Genomic DNA, 19,210 nt, shown 5'->3' with positions numbered 1-19,210 from the left:
AAGGGGGTCATGTCCTCATGCACTGCCTGGTCCCGAGCATCATCATTCGGTTGAACGTTTGCCCATGTGCTGGGTGACAAAGGGTTACACTGTTCATTGGGTCTGGCTTGGTTACAAGGCTGGCCCTTGGGACTTTGCCATTGCTATGTCTTCTACTAGGGTATGTGACTGGATTCCATGCTTGCCCGGTTTGTGCCATTCAGTATCTCAGCCAACCCAACCCCGTCCTCCTGAGAGCCTCTGAATCTCACCTGTGTGGGTGGAATCCCTGAGCAAGAAGTGGCTGCAAGCACTCCTACGGCTGGAAGCAGAAGGTGCCTGCTTGGTGGCCAGAGGAGAAAACACTCTTCTGCTTGCTTGACTGGGCATCTTCCCCTGCACGAGGACCAGAGGAACAGGGAGAAAGTCACCAGTGACAATACAGCAATCTTGGACAACAAGCCACCACCGTCTTCTCCTCACCGGGGGCCTCAGACAATGGGGTCCCAGGAGGGCCCAACTCATGAGAAACACACGTGCAGGTTCCCTCAGGGTGGGTTCTGCTCATCACAGCAGCTGGCCTGTCCTCACCGGGCTGGGACAGGGACCCCACCATGTCTCAGTCTGTAGCACATAAACCCATACCCCAGGAGTGATTGTGATTTACAGCCCAGGAGACCCCGCAAAGAACAAGAGAAAATGACTCCTCCCCTCACACTGCCACTCTGGAAGGATCCGGGAGCCGCAACAGTCAGTGGGCCGCCCTCCATGGACTCCTGGTTGGGCCCCACCAGGAGGGGAACTGTGGACAAGCAGCTGAGCCCTGCAGGGTCGGGGGGGGGGGGGGCGACTTCCAGCGGGAGGGTGGGGCTAGCGTTAGGTCATAGTCCAGGGGCGGGGTAAGAGGTTGGATGGCAGGTCTGGGGCATCTTCCCATGTGTCCCGGGGCATTGCTGGGATGCACACGTGGAAAGAAAGCAGTGGGGGGGGGGTACTGTGGCTGTGGAGGGGGCCAGAAGTTCCAACTTGGCCTCCTGGCAGGCGCTCCTGGTCCCAGAGCCTGGAAACCCCTGCCTGGAGGTACCATCTACGCACAAGGCAGGTCCCGCCTTCCTGCAGGCAGAGCGAGTCGTGGGCACTTTGGAATGGTTGGGCTGCGGCCACCAGGCAGGACAGTGGTCTGCCACTAGGACCGAGACAGCTGACAGCACTGGCTGGCTTCAGTCGTATCGTGCCCACAAACACTGACACCTGTCATTTCCGGTGTGTATGGCTGCCCTTACTCACGTAGGCACGCAGTTACATAGATACACAAGTACGAACAAAGGTGCATTCCCTCACCGGCCCTGTCCGCTAGGAGACAAACTAAGATCCGTCACGCTCTGAGGCACCTGGAAGGTCAGGCCGGGAGGAGCCTCGAGACCAGCAGCCTGAAGCAGGACCCAGAGGAGGACCAGGAAGTGAGCGGCCTGGTGGAAGAGAGGGGGAGGAGGTGGGAGGAGCAGTGTGGGAGGAAGAGTGTGGGAAAGACGGAGCTGAGGTGGAGATTCTGGAGAAGGACTCAACTCAGGGCTGGGGCAGGGCGGGACTGGGACAGAAAGGGGCTTGGCTGGGGCTGGGGTGGGGTTTGGGCATGGCTCTGGGTGGGGTGGAGCCACCAGAGGCAGGGCGTGGCTGACAAGGATGGAGCTGTGGGCCCAGGAAACCCACGGAGAGTGGGCCTGTCCAGCTTCATGGCAGAGGCCAGACTGTGCCCTTTTGAGTCCTTGCCATAGGTGTCCAGTTCGTGAGAATCAGCGAGAGTCAAGGTGACCGTGACCCAGTGTCCTCAGTGACTGCATCTGAGCTTCAGAGTGGACCCCAGGGGCCAGGGAAGCAGACAGAGGCATGACCTCAAGGTAGAGTTCCCCATCTCTGGGCTGAAAACCCAGGCTGTCTCCCCTCCAAGCCACCCTGGGACTGTTGGCCCAGTGCTGAGCAACAGTCTATCTGTTTTTTTGCAGATGCTGAAGAAAATCCTCCCTGTGTTACCTGCTGCCCCTGGGACCTGAGATGTCTCAGAGAAAGGCAGCTGTGCCTTCAGAACTGCTTCCTGAACTCTTCCTCTTTTCTGGGGGCTCAGCCCACCCAGGGCAACCACCTGATTCTGCTCCTGACCGCCTCCCTGGCTGCTATGTCCCTGCCTCCCAAGTGCCTGATCACAGTAAATGCTCCTCTTCCTGTCCCCACTGCTACTAGTTGAGCTCAGGCCTCATGGCCTGGGGCCAGTGCTGTCAGCCTAGGCTGCCCCCACCAGCTTGGACCCCTCTTGTCTCTCCTCTTCCACTATCGATTCTGTCGATGTGTATCACACCGCACACACATCTGTCCTCAACCCTGGATGGGAAGTACAGCTGAGCCCAAGCCCCAACCCATCCATGGTGCCCTGGGAGGCTTCCTGTGGTCCCAGGTCTCCTTCCTCATTTCCCAGCACTCTGGATGGCTGCGCTGGCCCTTGGCTCTGTGCAGAGTACATCTGGGACCCCACACTTCAGATCGTGCAGTTCCTGCCCCTGGACCACTGGCTCCTCTTGTCCTGACAACCTACTGTTCTCCTTCCAAGCACAGCTGTAACATCCCTTTTCCATCTGCCCGAGTGTCACGTGCTTTCATCTGGTAGTTCTGGGGTACCGTGCATCTTCCTGTTGAAGCCTTTGCCCTGTTCTTCCATCCAGACTGTGGCTGCTGTGCACAAGTCTGGACTGCCAAGGGTCACCAAGTCCCAGGAAGGCAGGGTCGATGTCTCACTGGTTCCCATTAGCCAGGCACCCATGCGACTGCTGCCATGGGAATGTTATTTCGAGCAGTACTTTCCCTTCTAGCATGCTCTCTCCTTGCAGAACTCTCCCGGCTATGAATTGAGGGGCAGAGGCTGCCTCCTGGATTTGAGGCCTCAGTGCTGCAGGGACCCGACTGAATACCACACCCAACTCCCTCATGCTGGTGCCCCAGTCCTTGCCCCAAGAGTGGTTATCAGCTACCTCCATACACCCCAGAACCTCCTGGTAGTGGTCTCAGATCATGAGGGAGGATCCTGTGAATGGTAGGTAGGCTGCTGCTGTTCTTTCTGCATCCTGGTTATGAACTAGACCTTGCCCAGTGAACTGGACACCTATGATGTGTGGCTGCTGATGGGGGCAGCTGTGAGGCCCTGCTCAGTGGCATTTCTCCACACCTGTCCCATCCCTGCTGCTGGCACCAGTTCTCCTCATGTGCCCAGATGTGTAGACCGATCCACAGGGGGTGCTGCCTCCCACCCCGCCTGGGTCTCTGAGGCTTGGTGAGGGTTCTACTTTGCTCCTGTTGTGCATTTGCAGACAGCGCTGACCTGGAAGGGCTTGACACAGATTCTTGGTTTCCCTCATGTCCTCCTTGGCCAATGTGGTTTCCTCTCTGAAATGCCTGTTGCCCATATCTCCACTGAGCTGTGTGTCCTTTCTGTGCTGAGTTGTGGGCACTTCTTTTGGGGTCTGGGCACTCATCCCGCCCTGGTGTTTGTATTGCAGATTCGTTCTCTTCTGTTTTCAGGCTAGCAATGGACTCAGTATTCGCCTGGTGTCTGGGAGCTGTAAGTGCCCCACAGGTCAGCATGTGTCTGTCAGGTCCTTCCACTGGGGGTTGCCATCCACCCCCAGGCTTGGCACCTGGGGCAAGCAGTCCTCAAGGAGATGCTGCCCTGGTGTCCAGCACTCTGCCCATGAGAGAGGGCTCCTTCACCTCCATGTCAGTTCCTCGGTCCCTGCCTAGCTTTGGTTCTGGGCCTTGGACTCCCACACGCGGGACAAACCCAGGGGCAGCTGTGTAGCTCCAGGAGGTCAACCAGACCTACTTCCCCTCTGTCCCCAGGGCAGCTCCCATTGACCACACCTCTTTGCATACAGCCCAGATGGAGGGGTCAGCCTGAGAACGGGACGAGTTTCTGGTTTCATCTCAGTTCTGCTGCAGTTCTTTGAGAGGACATGGCACACATATGACCTGTGGACACGGATGGCCACTCTGCTGCTGCTGCTCAGGGTACTGATTGCCTAGGTGATGGGGCACCACCCAGGGGGACCGGGGAAGCTTCTGTGAGCCTCTGTTTCTGCCCTGCTCTCATTCGCATCACAGGCCTTTACATCACGTTTGACACGGAAGTGGGAGATGCTGGTTTGCATGTGTCCATCACTCCCAAGCTCTGGGGTGTATGTGCTCTTCACTGTCCTCCATCTGGGCAGGATGGCCACGTCCCAGGTGCCACACCCACCAGCACTGGAGCGGACTTCCAGACACCAGGCTGCAGCTCACAGAATGGATCCAGCTGTTTAGTTTGCAAGGACAAGGAACAGGGAGGGCGGACTGGAGTGTGCATTGTCATCCCATACCCACGGTGAGAGGACTTCAGTGAGGGAATACTCGCGCTCTGGGTGGCACTCCTGTCCAGCTATCCTTTGAGTACTAGTGTGCCCACCATGGTGACTTGGCCAAGCACAGAGTGGGTGTGAGGGGTCAGGAGCAGAGGATGCCTATGAGTTGCCCCCAGAGGTGAGCAGGTTCTTCAGTCCATGAGCGGGGCGTGTATCCCCTCTCTTTTTCTGTGCCTTTGTCTTTTACTCACTGGAGTTCATGCAGGGTTTCCGTTCAGCCTTACCATCTTTTCCTTACATCACACGTTCCCCCAGGTTCTGAAGGAGTCCTCAACAGACGTCTCACTAAGCCCTGGACCTGGCTTTGGGGGATATTGCATTCCAGGCCTCCAGGTCCTCGCAGCTCAAGACCGACTGATGAATCCTGGGGACTGGCCCTGTGTCCCTTGACCACTGAGCCCCTGTGCCCAGAAATCCCAGCCCAGGGGGTCGTCCCGAAGGGGCCACAGAGTCAGAGTTAACTGTGTCTCTCAAGTTGGTGTCAAGTTGACCCTGTGTCTGGCAACCTCCACTCTTCTGGTGGTCCCACCTGCCTGTGTGGGTTCACCATCTCAGTGCCCGTGGTCCCTTTGGGAGGGGCTAGGGTTGTTCCCATGTCTGTTTGCTGTGGTGCTGCAGCGTCCTTCTCCCAGGGACCTTCCCCATCCCTGTTCCTCAGTTGCAGACCTGAGAACTGGCTCGGGGGACCAACCTGGGCGAGGGATCTTGACCTGTTTACTGGGGTGGCTGCCTTCGGCCTCAGTGTCATTTTGGACTGTACCTTGGTTGGTTGCCCACCTATCAAAGCTCTGGGAGGCTGTGTTGTATGGACCACCTTCCCTCCTCTGTGGCTCCCGCCTCCTGGGAGGTGGTAGCCCTCATCATGGTCCCTGGCTCCTGGCAGCTCAGTGCAACCCCACGACCTCTGCTGCAGACCCTGGGCAGCAGGGATGGATGTAGGGGTGTCATCCATCTCCTCCATCACCAGGCCTGGTAAACCTGGCCTGTGTTGTACAGTGACTTCACTCTGCTTGGCGTCCGGACAGTAGGTGACCAGCTCTTCCCATGCTTCCTTGGTTCTCATCATGGTAGTGCCTTGTGTCCTGCCACAGATCAGGGCAGCCAGCTCCCCTGCTTCCTGGGATGGAGGGCACCTGTGAGGGAGGCCTCTGGTCCAGTTTGCTCCCTTGAGGGTGGGGGCACCAGCTCTTTATGGGGTGGGAGAGGTGGGCTGCTGTTGCAGGCTCCGAAGTTCAGAGACGTCTTGGATGTCCCAGTCTTCTGGGGCCTGCCTCCCAGTCTCTCTGGCCTTCATGTCAGTGATGCATGTTTTCCCGAGAGGACATCCAATGCCAGTGGGTCAATCCTGCCTTGGTGGAACTTTCAGTGTCTTTGAGGTTCAGCCCCACCTGTTGAATCCTGGGCTGATGTTTGTCCACTGCCTAAAGCTTTGTCAGCTCTTGGGAAGACTCTGCCCACCCCAACACTGGTCCTCACTGTTCTTCATCCTAGGTTGGTCATCACCCTAGAGACAGCAAAGCCAAAAAGTCACTCCCCTCTATTCTGCCCCCACCACATTCCACACACCTGGATCTTCTCACTTGCCAGGGAATTCCTCTCCCCCTGCCAGCCCAGCACAAGTTCTAGCATCTGGGCTGTGGCCTTGAGCCCAGGGCTGAGTGCTTTTTAATATGCTGTCTAGGTTTGTCATAACTTTTCTTCCTGCGAGTGTTTTTTTAATTTCATGGCTGCAGTCACCATCTGCAGTGATTTTGGAGTCCCCAAAAATAAATTCAGCCACTGTTTCCACTGTTTACCCATCTATTTGCCATGAAGTGATAGGACTGGATGCCATGATCTTAGTTTTCTGAATGTTGAGCTTTTCCACTCTCCTCTTTCACTTTCATCAAGAGGCTCTTTAGTTCTTCTTCACTTTCTGCAATAAGGGTGGTGTCATCTGCATATCTGAGGTTATTGATATTTCTCCCAGCAATATTGATTCCAGCTTGTGCTTCTTCCAGCCCAGCGTTTCTCATAATGGACTCTGTATATAAGTTAAATAAGCAGGGTGACAATATGCAGCCTTGACATATGCTTTTCCTATTTGGAACCAGTCTGTTGTTCCATGTCCAGTTCTAACTGTTGCTTCCTGACCTGCATACAGGTTTCTCAAGAGGCAGGTCAGGTAGTCTGGTATTCCCATCTCTTTCAGAATTTTCCACAGTTTATTGTGATCCACACAGTCAAAGGCTCTGGCATAGTCAATAAAGCAGAAGTAGATGTTTTTTCTGGAACTCTCTTGCTTTTTTGATGATCCAGCGGATGTTGGCAAATTGGTCTCTGGTTTCTCTCTCTTTTCTGAAACCAGCTTGAACATCACTGAGGACGCCAGGTGAGGGGGTTAATTTGACAGGCTGGCCCAGGGTCCTCAGGAGTCCCAGTAGGCATGAAGTTGTATTCTATGGGACCCTCTGTCTGGGGTGACTGGATCCTCTTGTTCCCACTGGAGGGGGCCTCCATGACCCTTTAGAGAAGGCTGCAGTCCCAAAACAGCCTGATGGCACAGATGCTTGTTGGGGGACTACAGCATCCATGACACTAGGGGACACAGGGAACCACACATCTTCTCATGGGGGCCCCTCAACAGGCACCAGATTTCAGAAACTTTTTGTGGAAAAGTTATTTTAGCTGAAGAGGGTTAACAGCAGCAGGTTTCTGTCCATCACCAACGGCCAGAGTTTATTCAAACTCGTCCATTGAGTCCGTGATGCCATCCAACCATCTCATCCTCTGTTGTCCCCTTCTCCTTCCACCTTCAATCTTTCCTAGCATCAGGGTCTTTCCAAATGAGTCAGCTCTTCTCATCGGGTGGCCAAAGTTTTGTAGTTTCAGCTTCAACATCAGTCCTTCCAATGAATATTCAGGACTGATTTCCTTTAGGATGGACTGGTTGAATCTCCTTGCACTTCAAGGGACTCTCAAGAGTCTTCTCCAACACCACAGTTCAAAAGCATCAATTCTTCGGCACTCAGCTTTCTTTACAGTCCAACTCTCACATCCATACATGACTACTAGAAAAATCATACCCTTAACTAGACAGATCACTGTTGGAAAAGTAATGTCTCTGCTTTTAAATATGCTGTCCAGGTTGGTCATAACTTTCCTTCCAATGAGTAAGCGTCTTTTTGTTTCATGGCTGCAGTCACCATCTGCAGTGATTTTGGAGCTCCCAAAAGTAAATCCTGCCACTGGCACTGTTTCTCCGTCTATTTGCCATGAAGTGATGGGACCAGATGCCATGATCTTTGTTTTCTGCATGTTGAGCTTTAAGCCAAATTTTTCACTCTCCTCTTTCACTTTCATCAAGAGGCTCTTTACTTATTCTATGCTCTGGTGTCGCAAGGAATCAGACACGACTGACAAACTGAACTGACTTCCTCTCAGTCTTTCAGTGGAGACCAGTCCTTCTGTCTTCTCATTTTCTCTGCCACTCTGAATTTAGGTGCATTAATTATCTATTATGGTCTTGAAGGGGTGATCTTGTCAGGGAGCATCACTCTACAGTCTGTACCATAGTCAGCTAGGGGTGGGGGTTGGGTGGGACTGGATTTGATGGACTACAAGTCACATCTTTCCTTAGGGTGTGCCAGCACCTATGCCTGGGAGTTCAGTGGTACCACATCTGAAGCCAGATGTGAGGCAGAGACTTCCTTTTCCTCAGTGTCTTTCACTGTCCTATTGGGGGCAGGGTGGGGTGCCAAGTTTCTGGATCAGAAGCCCTGAATATCAGGCCAGATCTGGCTGAGTTCCCTCAAGTATGTATGCTCCCCTCTCCCAACACTGCAACCCTTGCCACAGAGGACCAAGAGGAGCGTGTTCTGGTTAGAAAAATAACAAAAGGAGCAAATCTCCAGGCTGGCTGCTTACAGAGATCCAGGCTACCTCCAACGTGCCATCACCATCAGTACCGTCTCCTGCCCTGCTTAAACATACCTTCTGGTCTGAGACCTCTTGGTCCCTCAAGGCTGAGCACTTCACCCAGCTTCTGCTCTCCCTGCCCTGTTGAAGAGGGGTGCTATTGGGCAGGTGAGGCCCTCATATGCTCTGGACACATACTGGGTCATCTGCTGTGGCACTCTGGCCTCCATCAGAGACCAGGACTTCTCCTGATACGCTGCCTAAGTAAGTGCCCTCCGTGAGCATGACCCTGGCTCTTGAACCCTCATGCTACTCTGGGCCAGATGCACCTCTGTTTCCCACATTCCAGCTGTCTGCCTGGTCATGGCAGCGCCTGTTCCAGTGCAGATAGGCCACACGGACTAAGCAGGGCATGTGTAAGGGTGGGCAGTTGATGGGAAAACAGGCATCCACAAATGTGTTCTCAATCTGTCCTCTTCAATGTGGCTTGGGAGCAAGCCCCTGAGCACATGCTCCTGGAGGGGGGAGTCCTTCTTCCCACAGAACTCCTGTTAGTCCACATAGCCCTGCAACCATCTAAGGCTGTTTCTCTTCCCTGTGTCAGACCCAGGACTTGTGTGTCCCATATATGGCTCGAACCACTCACACCCAGGGCATATCTTTAACCGTGTAATCTCCCTTATATTCTGAGTCCTCTCCCATGGGCACACGTCAGGACTCGGGTCATCTTTTTCCCTTCATACCTTGTTCCCTGTGGATCTTTCTTTGAGAGTACATTTGGGAATGTTTATGCATTTTCCAATTAGTTTTTTGAGCTAATTGTTCTACATGTTGATGGATTCTTTTTATTTTTTTTCATTCGAGTATATTTGATTTACCATATTGTGTTTCAGGTATACATCAAAATGATTCACCTTTACATATACATGTGTTTGGGCTTCCCACTTGGCTCAGTTGTTAAAGAATCACCCTAAAATGAAGGAGATTTGGGTTCAACCCCTGGGTTGTGTAGATATGCTCAGAGGGACATGACGAGCCTCTCCAGTATTCTTGCCTGGAGAATCTCATGGACAGAGGAGCCTAGCAGGCTACAATCCATAGGGTCACAAAGAGTAGGGCACATCTGAATCAACTGAGCTTGCACAGGCACACATACATATATCTATTTCTTTACAAATCCTTTCTTCATTTATGTGTTACAGAATTTCTAGCAGAGTTGCCTGTGGTTTTGTAGTAGGTCTTTGTTGGTTATCTATGTTATATATAGTGGTGTCTATACATATGTTATTCTCCAACTCCCAATTCCTTCCCCCGCCCCAACTTTCCATTTGGTAACCATCAGCTTGGCTTCTATGTAGATGTGTTTTTGATGTTCTTTGGGGGAGGCAGTTTAATCGTTTGAAGTCGTCCTGCTTTTCTATTTTTGCTTTTGTTGCCTATGCTTTCGGTGTCACATACATAAAATCACTTTTTTTTTTTTGTATTTGAATTTTATTTTATTTTTAAACTTTACATAACTGTATTAGTTTTGCCAAATATCAAAATGAATCCGCCACAGGTATACATGTATTCCCCATCCCGAACCCCCCTCCCTCCTCCCTCCCCATTCCATCCCTCTGGGTCGTCCCAGTGCACCAGCCCCAAGCATCCAGTATCACGCATCGAACCTACATCACAGCAGGATCCTCTATGACCCACCTCCCAGAATATTGGAAATAAAATCACTTCTAAGATGAATGTTTACAACTTCTCCAGGATGTTTTCTTCTAGTTGATTTATAGTTTCAGATTTTGCATTTAAATCTTTAATCAACTCTGAGATTAGTTTTTGATGTGTTTTAAGGTAAGGGTCCTATTTCAATCTTTTGCATTCAGATTTCCAGTTGCCCACGGCAGTTAATTGAAGAGATGGTGAGGGGAAACTTAATCATGATCATCTCAAGGCAGTAATGAGTGACAAGCCTGTAGCAAAGGCACTGAAGTGAGGGATTTGGCCAGGAGCATGTAAAGTTTGGGGACTCCCACTTGATTCCTGCTGATAGGTGGATATGATCCTGGGCAGATGCCTTCTGACCCTAGGCACATAGACTTGCTCTTGACCTCTGTCAATCAAGAGAAGCCTCTGGGCCAGCAGTATTGTGCACTCATCATGAGTCCATTGGCACTGCTTTGGATTTTGCATTTGGTGACATGCAAATGGGTTTTCTTAATACAAGGACATAGAGCTCCTCTTGACTACTGATACAATTAGCTTCCATTTAAGTTCTTTGACTTCTGATCCACTCTCTAGTTTATGGTTTTTACTATATTTTCAAACAGATTCTTGGACATACTAGGCAGAAGAGAGTGATTCTCTCCCTTACAATCTTAGATAATCCAACTTCTGATAATATTTTATATCACCACCCTTTTGATTTCTAATCCGTTTCCCTCTCTGGCATGCATTTCTGATAAGATACATCAAAAAAGGGCTTTAGGTGTGATAGTGTTAAATGGTGATAATATATATAAATCTGGAATCACAGACCCACGTTTCAGGGCTCTCTGTCCATATCATCCTGGTAGCTGCTTACGTGACTAATTTTCACAGACAGGGTTGATGGTTCTCTCACTTCCTTTGAAAGAACAACAAACCCAGTGTCTCCTTCACTCGTAATTATTTTAAATCACATTCAGTGACTGACTTTGAATCATCCACTGTGTCACTCAGCTGTTAAGGTGCCAGAAATGTTTGACTAGGGAGCTGCAGTCCAGATAAAAATACCGTAGCATTGATTTAAAATCTGAACTCAACTCTTTTGATGCTGATAGTGAAACTCTGTTTTAATTGTTTCTAAAATGCTTTCTGAAAACACACGGGATTCCGCTTGTAGAGACTCTGCCTTATATATCTCCATATTTGATTGACTACTTGAAACTCTTCAAACACTTCAAAACTAAAGTTAACACCAAATTAAATATTCGATACTCTTCTTTTTAAACCACGAAAATTGTAGAACTTGGACTAACAAAAGAGTTTATTGGGGAGGAATGTTTTACGACTGTAGTTATTTTGAAATAGTAGAGTACGGTGATAAATATAAGACCAGCTTTTACACGGTCTTATATTAATACTTTTATCAAAAGTCTCTGTCCTGAGTTTTCTGTCTGTCCAGTGGTTAGGACTCTATGCTTTCACTAGAAGGGGAACCGGTTCAAGGCCTGGTCAGGGAACTAAGATCCCACAAACTGCATGGTGCCCCCCACCCAAAAACATTATCTGTGTGTCGTGATCCTGTTAGTCATATGCACCGGGATTGGACCACATCCACTGCCCTACCTTTGGGAACACACTGCTTCCAAACATTTCTTAGGATAACAGTGGCCTAATTGATATTTGGTCTGATCCCTCCAAACATTATTTTAATCTTTGGGAGTGCTAATTGTGGGTTTTAGTTGTTTCAGCACTTTGTGCCTCCTGAGCACCTTTAGCTGACAGAATAGGTGAATAATGCAACAAAGCCCGTTATGATGTAAGTGGCCAGGAGGTGATTTCTGCCTGCCTCAATCAGGGGAAGTATGGCATTCACCATCCACTTGTGAAGCCCTCTTCCCATCTGGGTTCTGGCAATCTAGACCCTAATGTCACTCCACACCCCAAACAATGGCAGGAACACCGCACCTCTACTCCTTGCCGCTGAGATCAATTGTTAAGCAGGATTATTCACATTCAGTGCAGACTCCTGACCCAGTCGAGACCTCTACTTTCTGGCTACTTGGGGACCTGTGCGTCTGTTCCCTCAGCTCTTGGGACCCCACAGTACTCCCCACTCAGGTGCCCACATCTTTTCTTCCTTTCCTCCCTTCCCATCAGAAAATTCACACACACAGATATCATCTTTTCACCATTTGATGTGTACTTTAATCTCAGCCATCAGTTTCCTATGTTAGTGTGAGAGTAGTCTTTTCCTGGTTGGCCATTTCTAAGAAAGCAGACCTCTGGAGACACAATTCTAAATGTCTGACCTTCTATTCAGTTACTGGCTGCCCAGCTTGTACCTCTCCAGGGTCTCTCATTCTGGGATGGCTGAGCTTACCTTCTCTTTTGATTCTGCCTCCTTCTTTGATTCTGCCTCATATTTTGGCACCCTTTTCGGCTTTGATTCAGTTTCTTACGTGCAGAGGAACAGAAAAAAACAGTTTGCTTTTCTTGTTTTCTTCATCTTCTTCGACTGAGTGGCATATGATCGGATTTTCTTTCTCAAGGTTCTTTTTGAGGTCTTCTGACCCTCATGGTCATATTCTGTGCCTTGAAAGACAAGAGAAGGGTATTAGATTTGATGAAAGGGTATAACATCTGAGTTTGAAGGGAGATTTAATGAAAAGGGATGGGGGCTAATGAGGGCTTTTGTGGCAGGCAAGGGCAGTGTAGAAGTCTTGGGCAGCAAAGTCAATGGAGAAAGTGGGGAGCATAGAGGGCATCATCTTACGTTCACACTGCCTCTGTATCTCTGTGGACAAAGGGTCTTCTTTCGTCCTTTCACCCTTGTAGGATACCGCATTGGAACTCTTCTTGGCTGCCGTGGCTTCCTGGTTACCTTATGATAATAGCATGAAATGGCATAACCCAGAATCTCTGCCTCTGACCTCCCTATATATACATTCTCAGAACAATGAGGAGCAACTCCCTTCAATCTGATTGGTCAGCTACGCACTCCCCAAGCCAATGGTTGCTTTGGTGTCTTAGACATCACAATGTATCACTGTGCCCATCAACATGGGTTAGTGGGTGCTGAGGGAAGACATGATACAACTTTCTCACCCCTGACACCTCTGTGTGTCTGATTCTGGGGAGTGGTGATTTAGGGGCATGGTGTTTCTTCTCATGACCCTCCTACTTTCCTTCAGTGCCCTTTATTCTTTGACTTATATGTCCCCCTTCAACACTCCTGCCTCCCCCATCCCTGTATGAACCTCTACCAAACACTTTTCCCTCCAAATCTTTTCCTCAGAGTCATCTAGTCATTTCATCTTTCGACCACCCTCTTCCTAGTGGGGGTTCTTGAGGGGCTTAAGGAACTTAAGAGCAAGCACTTAACATGGAAAAAGGTAATTAAGAACAGGTTGAATGTTTTTGCTACTCCAATGAGCTTTAGAGGCCCCAAGACTTGGTGAATCCTCAGTCTGTTGCCCCAAGGTCTATACACCGTCTCCTTAAAACTACACATCAGGGCAAAGAAAGTCATAAATGTCTCCTCCACTAATATTGTTGGATACACTTCAACTCTCATATTGATTAGGGAAACTGAGCTTGCTCCATCTACTAGAAATACATTCCCGATTAAAAAAAAAATAAAAATAAAAAAGTAAAGTGCCCAAAGACAAAAGTCAGATGAACAATGCAACACTGTCTGTTAACTGGACCACTTCCCCACTGTCTCTTAACAGAATCAGTTCCCCAATGGCCCTACCTGATGATAACTCATTGACAGTTATCATCAGGTAGGGCCCAGTGTGGAGCTGACTAATAGCTGTGCAGAAGAAGTACCAGTAGGTATGTCACTCATAGTTGCTTGCTTATTGGCAGGGCCGAGCGATGCACTGTCCAATTACTGGGCAAGACCTGTTGCTTAGTAACAGAATGTGGAGTAATATGGCAAAGCAATGGCTACCTGCTAAGGGCTGTGCTCATGCTGCTCTGTTCCATAAGGATACGTTGCGTCCAGTGTGCTTTAAACTTTTTTTTTTTAAATTTTATTTTATTTTTAAACTTTACAATAATGTGTCAGTTTTGCCAAACATCAAAACGAATCCACCACATGTATACCCGTGCTCCCCATCTTGAACCCTCCTCCCTCTTACCTTCCCATACCCTCCCTCTGAGTCGTCCCAGTGCACCAGCATCAAGCATCCAGTATCGTGCATTGAACCTGGACTGGCGACTCGTTTCATACATGATATTATACATGTTTCAATGCCATTCTCCCAAATCTCCCCACCCTCTCCCTCTCCCACAGAGTCCATAAGACTGATCTATACATCTGAGTCTCTTTTGCTCTCTCGTACACAGGGTTATTGTTACCATCTTTCTAAATTCCATTTATATGTGATAGTATACTGTATTGGTGTTTTTCTTTCTGGCTTACTTCACTCTGTATAATAGGCTCCAGTTTCATCCACCTCATTAGAAATGATTCAAATGTATTCTTTTTAATGGCTGAGTAATACTCCATTGGATATATGTACCACAGCTTTCTTTTTCATTCATCTGTTGATGGACATCTAGGTTGCTTCCATGTCCTGGCTATTATAAACACTGCTGCGATGAACATTGGGGTACACGTGTCTCTCTCCCTTCTAGTTTCCTCAGTGTGTATGCCCAGCAGTGGGATTGATGGATCATAAGGCTGTTCTATTTCCAGTTTTTTAAGGAATCTCCACACTGTTCTCCAGAGTGGCTGTACTAGTTTGCATTCCCACCAACAGTGTAAGAGGGTTCCCTTTTCTCCACACCATCTCCAGAGTTTATTGTTTGTAGACTTTTGGATCATAGCCATTCTGAGTGACCATTCTGAATGGTACCTCATAGTGGTTTTGATTTGCATTTCTTTGATAATGAGTGATGTTGAGCATCTTTTCATGTGTTTGTTAGCCATCTGTATGTCTTCTTTGGAGAAATTTCTGTTTAGTTCTTTGGCCCATTTTTTTATTGGGTAATTTATCTTTCTGGAGTTGAGCTGTATGAGTTGCTTGTATATTTTTGAGATTAGTTGTTTCTCAGTTGCTTTATCTGCTATTATTTTCTCCCATTCTGAAGGCTGCCTTTTCACCTTGCTAATAGTTTCCTTTGTTGTGCAGAAGCTTTTAAGGTTAATTAGGTCCCATTTGTTTATTTTTGCTTTTATTTACAATTTTCTGGGAGGTGGGGCATAGAGAATCCTGCTGTGATGTATGTCGGAGAGTGTTTTGCCTATGTTCTCCTCTAGGAGTTTTGTAGTTTCTGGTCTTACGTTCAGATCTTTAATCCATTTTGAGTTTATTTTTGTGTATGGTGTTAGAAAGTGTTCTAGTTTCATTCTTTTACAAGTGGTTGACCAGTTTTCCCAGCACCACTTGTTAAAGAGATTGTCTTCAATCCATTGTATATTCTTACCTCCTTTGTCAAAGATAAGGTGTCATTATGTGCGTGGATTTATCTCTGGGCTTTCTATTTTGTTCCATTGATCAATATTTCTGTCTTTGTGCCAGTACCATACTGTCTTGATAAAACTGGCTTTGTAATAGAGCCTGAAGTCAGGTAGGTGGATTCCTCCACTTCCCTTCTTCTTTCTCAAGATAGCTGTGGCTATTCGAGGTTTTTTGTATTTCCATACAAATTGTGAAATTATTTCTTCTAGCTCTGTGAAGAATACCATTGGTAGCTTGATGGGAATTGCATTGAATCTATAAATTGCTTTGGGTAGTATACTCATTTTCACTATATTGATTCTTCCAATCCATGAACATGGTATATTTCTCCATCTATTAGTGTCTTCTTTGATTTTTTCACCAGTGTTTTAGAGTTTTCTATATATAGGTCTTTAGTTTCTTTAGGTGGATATATTCCTAAGTATTTTATTCTTTCCGTTGCAATGGTGAATGGAATTGTTTCCTTGATTTCTCTTTCTGTTTTCTCATTGTTAGTGTATTGGAATGCAAGGGATTTCTGTATGTTGATTTTATATCCTGCAACTTTACTATAGTCATTGATTAGTTCTAGTAATTTTCTGGTGGAGTCTTTAGGGTTTTCTATGTAGAGGATCATGTCATCTGCAAATAGTGAGAGTTTTACTTCTTCTTTTCCAACTTGGATTATATTTATTTCTTGTTCTCCTTTGATTGCTGTGGCCAAAACTTCCAAAACTATGTTGAATAGTAATCATGCATGTGGGCACCCTTGTCTTGTTTCTGACTTTAGAGGAAATGCTTTCAATTGTTCACCATTGAGGATAATGTTTGCTGTGGGTTTGTCATATATAGCTTTATTATAAGCCGTATCCTCCTTCTATTCCTGCTTTCTGGAGAGTTTTTATCATAAATGGATGGTGAATTTTGTCAAAGGCTTTCTATGCATCTATTGAGATAATCTTATGGTTTTTATTTTTCAGTTTGTTAATGTGGTGTATTACAGTGATTGATTTGCGGATATTGAAGAATCCTTGCATCCCTGGGATAAAGCCCACTTAGTCCTGGTGTATGATCTTTTTAATATGTTGTTGAATTTTGATTGCTAGAATTCTGTTAAGGATTTTTGCATCTATGTTCATCAGTGATATTGGCCTGTAGTTTTCTTCTTTTGTGGGATCTTTGTCAGGTTTTGGTATTAGGGTGATGGTGGCCTCATAGAATGAGTTTGGAAGTTTACTTCCTCTGCAATTTTCTGGAAGACTTTGAGCAGGATAGGTGTTAGCTCTTCTCTAATTTTTTGGTAGAATTCAGCTGTGAAGCCGTCTGGACCTGGGCTTTTGTTAGCTGGAAGATTTTTGATTAAAGTTTCAATTTCCATGCTTGTGATGGGTCTGTTAAAATTTTCTATTTCTTCCTGGTCTAGTTTTGGAAAGTTGTGCTTTTCTAAGAATTTGTCCATTTCTTCCACGTTGTCCATTTTATTGGCATATAATTGATGATAGTTGTCTCTTATGATCCTTTGTATCTCTGTGTTGTCTGTTGTGATCTCTCCATTTTCATTTCTAATTTTATTGATTTGATTTTTCTCCCTTTGTTTCTTAATGAGTCAGGCTAATGGTTTGTCAATTTTATTTATCCTTCCAAAGAACCAGCTTGTGGCTTTGTTGATTTTTGCTATGGTCTGTTTTGTTTCTTTTGCATTTATTTCTGCCCTAATTTTTAAGATTTCTTTCCTTCTACTAACCCTGGGGTTCTGCATTTCTTCCTTTTCTAGTTGCTTTAGGTGTAGGGTTAGGTTATGTATTTGACCTTTTTCTTGTTTCTTGAGGTATGCCTGTATTGCTATGAACTTTCCCCTTAGGACTGCTTTTAAAGTGTCCCTAAGATTTTGGGTTGTTGTGTTTTCATTTTCATTAGTTTCTATGCAAATGTTGATTTCTTTTTTGATTTCTTCTGTGCTGTGTTGTTTATTCAGCAGCGTGTTGTTCAGCCTCCATATGTTGGAAGTTTTAGTAGTTTTTCTCATGTAATTGAGATCTTATCTTACTGCATTGTGGTCAGAAAAGATGCTTGGAATGATTTCTAATTTTTTGAATTTACCAAGGCTAGATTTATGGCCCAGGATGTGATCTATCCTGGAGAAGGTTCCATGTGCCCTTGAGAAAAAGGTGAAATTCATTGTTTTGGACTGAAATGTCCTATAGATATCAATTAGGTCTAACTGGTCTATTGTATCATTTAAAGTTTGTGTTTCCTTGTTAATTTTCTGCTTAGTTGATCTATCCATATGTTTGAGTGGGGTATTAAAGTCTCCCACTATTATTGTGTTATTGTTAATTTCTCTTTTCATACTTGTTAGCATTTGTCTTACATATTGCAACACTCACGTGTTGGGTGCATATATATTTATAATTGTTATATCTTCTTCTTGGATTGATCCTTTGATCTTTATGTAGTGACCATCTTTGTCTCTTTTCACAGCCTTTGTTTTAAAGTCTATTTTATCTGTTATAAGTATTGCTACTCCTGCTTTCTTTTGGTCCCTATTTGCATGGAAAATCTTTTTCCAGCCCTTCATTTTCAGTCTGTATGTGTCCCCTGTTTTGAGGTGGGTGTCTTGTGGACAACATATGTAGGGGTCTTGTTTTTGCATCCATTCAGCCAGCCTTTGTCTTTTGGTTGGGGCATTCACCCCATTTACGTTTAAGGTAATTACTGATAAGTGTGATCCCGTTGCCATTTACTTTATTGTTTTGGGTTTGATTTTATACACCGTTTTTGTGTTTCCTGTCTAGAGAATATCCTTTAGTATTTGTTGGAGAGCTGGTTTGGTGGTGCTGAATTCGCTCATCTTTTGCTTCTCTGAAAAGTGTTTGATTCCTCCTTCATATTTGAATGAGATTCTTGCTGGCTACAATAATCTGGGCTGTAGGTTATTTTCTTTCATCACTTTAAGTATGTCTTGCCATTCCCTCCTGGTTTGAAGAGTTTCTATTGAAAGATCAGCTGTTATCCTTATGGGAATTCCCTTGTGTTATTTGTTGTTTTTCCCTTGCTGCTTTTCATATATGTTCTTTGTGTTTGATCTTTGTTACTTTGATTAATATGTGTCTTGGGGTGTTTCACCTTGGGTTTATCCTGTTTGGGACTCTCTGGGTTTCTTGTACTTTGGTGATTATTTCCTTCCCCATTTTAGGGAAGTTTTCAACAATTATCTCTTCAAGTATTTTCTCATGGTCTTTCTTTTTGTCTTCTTCTTCTGGGACCCCTATGATTCGAATGTTGTAGCATTTCATATTGTTCTGGAGGTCTCTGAGTTTGTCCTCATTTCTTTTAATTCGTTTTTCTTTTATCCTCTCTGATTCTTTTATTTCTACCATTCTATCTTCTAATTCGCTAATGCTATCTTCTGCCTCTGTTATTCTACTATTTGTTGCCTCCAGAGTGTTTTTAATTTCAATTATTGCATTTTTCATTATATATTGACTCTCTTTTATTTCTCCTAAGTCCTTGTTAAACCTTTCTTGCATCTTCTCAATATTTGTCTCCAGGCTATTTATCTGTGATTCCATTTTGATTTCAAGATTTTGGATTAATTTCACTATCATTATTCGGAATTCTTTATCAGGTAGATTCCCTATCTCTTCCTCTTTTGTTTTGTTTGGTGGGCATTTATCCTGTTCCTTTATCTGCTGGGTAGTCCTCTGTCTTTACATCTTGTTTAAATTGCTGAGTTTGGGGTGTCCT

The 19,210-nt window shown here is 46.2% G+C and overlaps 1 long non-coding RNA gene across 1 annotated transcript; it reads right to left on the bottom strand.

Moving 5' to 3' along the window:
• Nucleotides 1–12,190: 12,190 nt before the first annotated feature.
• LOC123465410 lies at nucleotides 12,191–12,896 on the bottom strand. Its single transcript, XR_006640650.1, has 2 exons — nucleotides 12,787–12,896; nucleotides 12,191–12,605 (listed from the first exon to the last, which is right to left on the bottom strand). It is a non-coding gene; the product is annotated as an uncharacterized LOC123465410 (long non-coding RNA).
• Between the last annotated feature and the right edge of the window lie 6,314 nt (nucleotides 12,897–19,210).

The sequence above is a fragment of the Bubalus bubalis genome, chromosome X (assembly GCF_019923935.1).
Source record: "Bubalus bubalis isolate 160015118507 breed Murrah chromosome X, NDDB_SH_1, whole genome shotgun sequence".
NCBI lineage: Eukaryota > Metazoa > Chordata > Mammalia > Artiodactyla > Bovidae > Bubalus > Bubalus bubalis.
This window is presented reverse-complemented; position numbering and strand designations above follow the sequence as displayed.